The sequence below is a fragment of the Akebia trifoliata genome, chromosome 4, assembly GCF_017979445.1.
Source record: "Akebia trifoliata isolate Shusen 1 chromosome 4, ASM1797944v1, whole genome shotgun sequence".
Classification (NCBI taxonomy): Eukaryota; Viridiplantae; Streptophyta; class Magnoliopsida; order Ranunculales; family Lardizabalaceae; genus Akebia; species Akebia trifoliata.
Genome location: NC_141378.1, coordinates 34,742,588 through 34,751,243, shown reverse-complemented (window position 1 = coordinate 34,751,243; position 8,656 = coordinate 34,742,588). Strand labels below are relative to the sequence as shown.

Genomic DNA, 8,656 nt, shown 5'->3' with positions numbered 1-8,656 from the left:
AATCTGAAACTAATAATTAAAATATTAATCAATGTAAAGTGAAATATTAATAAATTAAATTAAGATCGTTGAACAGATAAATTCAATTAATTAAACCCATGGGCCAAATTTCAAGTGGTAGCCCATTTATTCAAGTAGGGTCTACTTGATATTTAATAAAGAACCCTCCATCGGGGGTCCCAAAGAATTTAAAATAATTTAATAAAGAACATTCGATTGGGGGTTATCCAAAATTTAAAAAATTCATTTTACATAAGGTAAAAAGTCAAAATCAAAATAAAACATAATTGAAATCTTATCTAAATCACTTAAAAGACTAATTAGAGATAGACTTTATCTCTAAGAAACCTAATCAAATCTTAATCTTATCAATAAAGTATTTTAAAAAGGGAATTCTACCATCCAATCTCGTAGGTTTTGAGAAACCCTAGAAAATAGAGATAAAAAACTTTTTAAATACTTCTCAAAATCCTAAATACTTCTCAGAAACCTTAAAAAAAACCCAAAAAATAAAGAGAAGATTCTAATTTAGAAAAAAAAGTCTCATATCAGATATTGGGAATAAATCTAGAAGTAAAGACAAATCGAGAAGATTCACCGTCAATTTTTGAGGGAATCGATCATCACAACCACTCAAGTAAAAATAAAGCTAATTTTTATTGTATTTATTCTATATTTAGATTATTTTTACAATGCAAATCTTTGAGAAGAGTAGAGACCAACTTTCGTCGGGTGGGATTGGTACCTAACACATTCCAATCCCGTAATCTGATCTTGGTACCTACAATCTCTTCGTAGTTTTGTATTCCTTACTTGTTTAAAGTCATATTTGATTCTTAGACTATAAAACTAGGTGGTGATTTTAAAAAAAAATCGGATCCGTACACGTGGATCGAGAGCACTTTAAAGGGCAACTTCACTAGGGATAATTTTGATGATCAAACTTGAAAATTCTAAATATTAGTGCATAGTAAAATTGACCTACTTTTTTATTGTTATTTTGTTGGTACGGTTGTTGTTTGTTTGATTGGTTTTATAGTTTTGGACATTTTCTCTTTGAAAGTTTTTTTTATATATTGCAATTGAAAATCACCTTTGGTGATCCAAAACAATTCGAGATTTTAAAAAAATAATGAAAATGAGGATAGAATGGTGGTTATTAGGATAAGGAAAAAGTGTACTAAAAAAATATTTAAAAAATAGGTGTCTCTATCTTTGTCTCTATCTCTCTTATCTAAATCTTTTGTTCTTATTTCCATCTCCAATGGAGTCTTCTTCTCATCATCTACTCCTCACAATCTCTCTCTTATTTGGACTTCTCTCCATTGGAGCCAACGCAAGACCAGGCTTCTACTTCCATCCTTGCAAAACCCTATTCATCTCCTCCTTCATTATTACCTCTTTCAAACGCAAATCTCTCTCTTTCTCTCTCCAAGTTTCAAACCTTTCCCATATCTTTAATGGTGCAAACGAAGTAAATAACAAGGAAATCCATCAGAAGAAAAGCTCTGAGAAAGCAATTAGCAACAAAAGTCATGAGAAAATCAACTCTGATGATCGGAGGCCCCATAGATTTTGACTAGGAATAGTAGCTTTGAGAGAGATCAGGAAGTATTAGAAGTGTACAGAGCTTCTGATTTGAAAGCTTCCTTTCTAATGTTTGGTTCATGAAATCGCTCAAGATTTCAAAATAGATATGAGATTTCAAAGCTCAGCAGTTGCAACGCTTCAAGAGGCTACAGAGGCGTATTTGGCTTGTCTATTTGAGGATACTAATCTTTGTATGATTTATTCTAACAAGGTTACAATCATGCCTAAGGATATCCAATTGGCTTATCGGATCAAAGGAGAGCTCGCTTGAAGAGTTTTGTATATGTTAATTGTTTAATTAGGGTTAGGGTTTTGTTGTTTTATCTTTGTTAAGAGGTTTATTTTGAATGTCAGTTGTAATTTTGTTTTATATATATATAGATAAAGTGGTATTTGTTATTTTTGATCCGACTGAAGTTCTTATGACAATCTTGACGATTGATATTGTTTTGTGTTATCCTAATTGATTGATCATCTTTGTTTTCTTTTGCACTACCCTTATTGATTGCCTATTTAATATGCCATGATCTTGATAGATCTGTCATTGATGTGCATGTCTTAATCTTGATCTTGATGTTTTAGATATTTATGCTTTATGATCATATATTTCTAATGTCCTTATTTAGATTACCTGATATAGGTCATTTAATTTATGAAAACACCGGGGCATACACCACCCTATTTGTACACATCATTAGCATGTTGATCAAAGTCTAGAAAGCTATTTCTAGAGCCCTAATTACATAAACTTTAACATTAAATCATACTCTAAACCTTCTAATTGTATATAGTTCATTGTTCGTTCATAATAATTCTTGTTTTCAATTTAATTATGTATTTCGGAACTAATTACTATTATTTACGTGTAACAAGAATTATTCGTAAAATTTCAAAGCGAATTAGGAAAATCCGAAGTTATTATTGTGATCCAGAATCCAAAACAAGACCGTGAACCAAAATTCAAGAAATTTAGGCCAAATTTTATCACTGTGCCAAGGTCAACGATAGATCCTCGATCAACGAAGAAAGTCAAACCTCGAAATTCGTACTAAAACTTGATAGTTGAAAGACATTCACATTGAACTAGGACTTTAGTATTTTTGTAATCACGGAATGTTTTCAAAATCTTAATTACCCAAGAAACTCTAATTTGGTCTTTCTATAAATAGGAGACCAGACTAAAGGGCATCATATCTCCAAGATCATCTCCCCCGGAGGGATCTCCCATATTTCATCTCCCTGGAGATCAACTTCTTTTTTATTTTTTATTTTTTTAGTTTTAGGTTTTTATTTTATGTTTCTTAATTTTACAAAAAATTGTTGGAGACTTTGCCGGTTTCAAATCAAGAAGCAATAAAGATATTTCTTTCTTTCACTCCCTTCTTTTTTACAAGATATATGTTTTATTTGACTTTATTATTCTTGCGATGACTGTTGGTTAAATCACCGTTAGATCGATTGAGAAAATCAAAGCAAAACTTTGTCAGTGTTTTGATTGTTCTCATAATTGCTTCATAACTTTATTGTGATAGTATTAGGTATTTATTATTAGGTTGAACATTGAATGTTTCTCAAAGTTTTCATGGTATCTGTGGCGCCCCGCCGAACATTAACACAAATCCCCATGTCAGATCTCGAGGTACTAGGTGACACCTCGAAATTTCGGCATGGTCTCCTCTGTTTATGTTAGTATTCCAAGGCGTTTAACCAGCACCTGATAAACGACATACAATCCTCCATACATATACAAAATATAATACTAGCGGAAGCTTATATACGTCTAATAACGTACGAAAGATCAGAGTGTGGAAGAATAACCAAAATACAGGATTATACAAAATTCCTCACTCTAACAGAAATCCTAACACTCAAAACAACATCTATAATACTCTTGGAATAATCGACACCAATAGGAGGTGTAACCCCAATACTCACCAAGTGATGAACTCTGGCTGTCTATCTGACCCACCAGATGATTTTCACTCATGCTCTATACCTGCCTCGCAAGCTTCAGATCTGAAACTAAAAAAATAGAGAAGGAAAGGGTGAGTAACAATGGTTACCTAGTAAGGAAGCAACAATTTCTGCCAATAACCTCTCCTAACATGAACGAATAAACATACTAAATCATTTTAAAATAAACAAAATTTTACAGAAGAAAATTACGATTAACTGGTACTTATAGCCAGGGATGAGCAACTAAACATTTTAAAACTCACATTACATCGATCATCATTACTCACTATAACATTCTTTTTTTATACAAATCTAATTGATCAAATGGAAACATTAAACATGCATTTCATTTTATATATCAAAATAAGACAACAAATATATAATACACAATGGTGGAGTATTAGAATTAGAAAGTTGGGATTCACGACTGGATCGCTCCCAGTCGGGACATGATGTTACAATTCTTTTCTGGCTTTTAGTTCCTGATTTTGTGGCTGGTTGCTGTTTACCACGTTTGGTTGACCATTTATCCGGCTCAGGCTGGCCGTTTGACGTGACCGTAAGCAATGGGTCTCTTTTCAATGTGTCAGAACGTTCGACTACTATAGATTGTTAGTGATCACTGACTAATCATCTTCGTCTATGCCTATCAGGCGTACATGTGATTCTCAAATATACAAACCATTCGTATACGACCACCTTTACATTACAAGTTCACTGGTAAAGATAGAGAGGAATAAACCCGGATTCCAGTTGTGACTCCACTCTCATACGCGTCCCATACCACGTATGAGCTTGGTGGTCCCTACCGTACATCCCAGGATAGTACACCACTCCGGATGATATGACGCACTATCCCTTCAGGCATTCACAGACTCTTTAACAGCTCACAAAATAGCTACATATATATATATATATTACTTTCATTTGAAAACAAAGGAGAAATTAATAATACAAGGTTGAGAATGGATATCCAGTTTCCTACCATGCAAGTGTGGCCACCCGGCCTAAAATAAATAACATAACGGAAAGGTACACAGCGCCTCGCGCTAACAGAAATTTAAATAAACATGCAACCAATAATATTATCCCTGGATATCTGTTCACCAACCTACACACAACACAACAACGTAAAATGCAAACATCATCCCTCGGGTGTAACTCTGACATTTTACCGTTTCATACCCTTTTTCCCTTTTTTCAATTTTTATAGTTTTCAATCTCTTCAATAAAATATCCATTTTCTGATATTAATCAACTCAATATGAGTTCATTGAATATTAAATCACATTTTTCAACTATAGAATTTATTTTTATCAATAATATTGAAAAAGAATACAAATTTTATATCAAAGCGGGGTCCGAGCAGTACATAAGACCCAATTGATGGAAATAACCCATTAAAATACCCTACCCACGTATAATTTGTTAAAAATACAATTAAACATATCAAACATGCAATTTCTGGCGTGAATTTTTAAAATAACAAAAGAATTCTATATTTTGGAAATACATTAAAAATTTTCCGATAAAATTCTAAATGCAATTTTCACAATCTACGATTACTAATAGAAATTGAGAGTTCTTTACTATCTTTAGGCGAAAGGATCGAAGCACGTGCGCGAAAATCGAGGCAATCAACGCGGAAATCCAGACGAACCGAAATTCAAAGCAGTTGATTTTCAAAATCGGCCCGGTGGTTTCGAAGATCTCGATTTGCTCGTCTCTTCTCCCTTCTACGACGGAAGACGGTTTGACCCCGAAATCGATGAAATTCGAGGTCAAAATTTTTGAAATTTTCGTATATAAATATGGCTAATTTTTGACGATATCGGGTGAAATAGAAAGTGAAACTAAAAAAAATTTGGTGGGTTTTGTAGATGTCAAGGCTACGAGCGTTTCTCCCTTCTACATCGAAAGACGATTTGACCTAGAAATGGACAAAATCCGAGATTAAAGTTTTGAAGTTTTCGTATATAAATATGACTGATTTTTGACGATATTGGATGAAAAAGAAAGTGAAATGGAAAGAGGTTGGGTGGATTTTGTAGAGAACGCAGCTGCGGATCTTTTTCTCTTCTACGGTGATCGTCGAAAGTGGACCGTTTGCGAGGGATCTGAGGTGGAAGATTGAAAGAAAAAATGAATTTTTTCGTTTATTATCGCGGCTGTATGGACGAGTTTGGGGAAGATGAGATAAAAAAAAATTAAAATATTATTTATATAAAATTTGGGACGAATTCGGTATTTTATCAATTGTTTTGATCGACGATAACTTGACCATCCGGACTCCAAATTGACAAATGAATACTTTATTTCGTCTAATTTTTCGTTCCGGATCTAATGGTACAGTCAATTTCTATAAATTATGTCTCCATCAAAAATTTACAAATTTGGCCTGAGGTGACCCCTAAACTTGATGTCGTTTTCATTTTTGACGATAATTCGACTTCCTGATCTCCAAAAATGATAAATAAATAGTCCATATTCAAAAAAAATTCGTTACGAATCCAATGGTATGATCGAATCTTAAGAATTCTTTCTCTACCAACAAGTCACTATTTTAGCCTGGTCCAACCCGGTAATCGAGGATTTTATAACTTTTATATTCGGACTCGCACTTGAGCGTGCTTACAGGCTAAACTATGTTTTTCGATCATTTTGAATCTAATGGTGAGGTCAGATTCCATTAAAAATGATCAGAAACATCCTAAAGTTTTACCCCTAAGTCCCACTTTCAAGATTTTCTCAAAATTCTAATATTTATTTTTCCTCGAGATACGAATTAAAAATTCGGGGTTTTACATTCTCCCCCTCTTAATAAAAATTTCGTCCTTGAAATTAAAATCATACCTTATCGAGCTTTATCATGATTCCTCTAACATGACATTATAATAAACAACACCTATTTTCGATTACCATCTATTCTTTAATCTCAAGTCAATCTCATTTATAACTCGTAGACTTATGTCTCCCATATTCCGTAAACCTAACACATTCATTAATTTATCACTTTAATTAAAATTCATACTTCAACAAATCTATTATTTATATAACCCTAAGATAACAATCAATTTACCTTGTATCACTTCCCCACCAATGTCTATCAACAACAATCTTTTCACATCTTCTATATTCTTTATCTTTACTTCTCTCACCAATTACACCGTCTATTATATTTTACTCATAATTGTTATGAATATTACTCCTCAATGCATAGTCTTACCGCAAACACACCATTATCTTTATATTCAATTCAATATTATATTTTCTACTTATCGTGATATTTCTTCAAAACCTCTGTCATAACTTTTATAATTTAAAATCTTACTCGATGGGGTAAATCCTACATCTATTTTCTCACCATTCCATTAAGTCATCATTAATGCAACATTGTCACAAGATTATTCTTTCTCACATTTTACATCGATCCACCTCCTGACTTATACTCTATTAAATCTCTTTAGGATGGATGTGGGCACAGGTAGGTAGTAGCCACTGCTTCTACGGAATCATAATATTTACTTATAGCACTTTCATTTCGAGGAGTGAAAAAGAGTCACAATCGAAGTCTAGAAGTGAGCGTTTGTCTGTAAAGGCATTGATCACGTAACGAGAACGATAGTAATGAATTCCTCTACTGGAAGCCGATAGTGAAAGAAGAAGGCAAAAGAAGAGTTAGAACCGACACCGAGGATAGAAAGATGAAAAGGAAAGGATGATCTATCTTTTTAAAGAAGGAGAATCAATTCAAGAAGTCGTAAAGTAAGAGTTGCTTCATCTAATAGTTCAATTGTTAGACCTCCCAAAGTTAAGTCATCTTCAATCGAAAGGAAAAATACACGACTCCCTGCGTTGATATTCGAGGAAGTAGCTCTCGACATGAAGGATATACAAGAAACACCTGCTTATCGTCTAGTATAATATACAGATTAATTGACTAGACTACTGATATAAAGACTAGCGTACCAATTGAACATCACTTGTCTTTTCACACTTTACAATTATTCTAATACCTATTTTACAAGTTCTTAAATGATCTTCCAAAAATCTTATTCTTTATTCGCAAGGCCTCCCAATGGTATAAATAATTTCATTACTTGACCTGTGTCAGTGGTTTCTATCTCTAGCAAGTGCACAAACTCTTCACATAATTATATAATCTAGAGGAACCAATATTGAGTAAAACTCCACGTTCTAACATTATAATTAGAAATTGTACCTTCCAAAACTTCGTTGGAGACAGGTACTTTTTCTTGGGTCACAATCCTTGCTCGCGACTATGATAGAGGGCATTATTTCCTAATATGTTCCACCTGACCACACGCGTAACAATGTCAATGATTTTGTCTTCGTAGATCTCTGTGGAGTAGGCAGTTGGTAGACTGGGGCTTGTAGGCTCTGAACCTACCTTGTTGATTCCTTTGGCCTTGTTGGCATCATTGGAGCTCCAAGTGCTCTAAAACTCGACGATTGGGGAACTCTACAACTTGATAGTGGAAGAGTTCTATATTGTGGATACACTGATCCGGGGAAGATTAGCCTCGAATACATCGGTCTCTTGGCCGAATCTGATCTGGGAAGAAAAGAAATCTAAGGTCAACTCATTTGCCCCTTGGAGGTCTGAAACTCTATCTCCTCTCGTTTTATCCTTTAAGCTCGATTTACCGTATCTCTATAATTGGTAGTCTCAATCACCGATCTCTTGGCCCTTAGGTAGGGTTATAGTCTTCTAAAGAATCTACGGGCCTTCTGCAAATCTGTCAGGATAAGGTCGGGCGCATATCGTGACAACCTAGTGAACATCATATCATGGTCTGTAATCGATAGATTACCCTACACTAATCTCAAAAACTCCTGGTGCTTGATTTCTCGAGCAGTCTCGGATATAAATCTATCCTCTCGAATTCTACCCACTCAAATGATCCATTTCCCAATACATTCATCTCAAAACATTACTAATGATTGGTATCCTCGTCCAACTAGAATGTAATCGACCGTCACCCACTGATCTCTTGGGCATTACATGTCACTCAAAATCTTTCAAGTCTTTAAAACCCACTTATTGACCTCAATCAAATCGAAAAAGTCTCCAAATCTTGATAGACGT

The 8,656-nt window shown here is 34.1% G+C and overlaps 1 pseudogene; it reads left to right on the top strand.

The window, feature by feature from the left end:
- Positions 1-1,460: 1,460 nt before the first annotated feature.
- LOC147404787 (histone H3.2-like) lies at positions 1,461-1,861 on the top strand (annotated as a pseudogene).
- Positions 1,862-8,656: the final 6,795 nt, after the last annotated feature.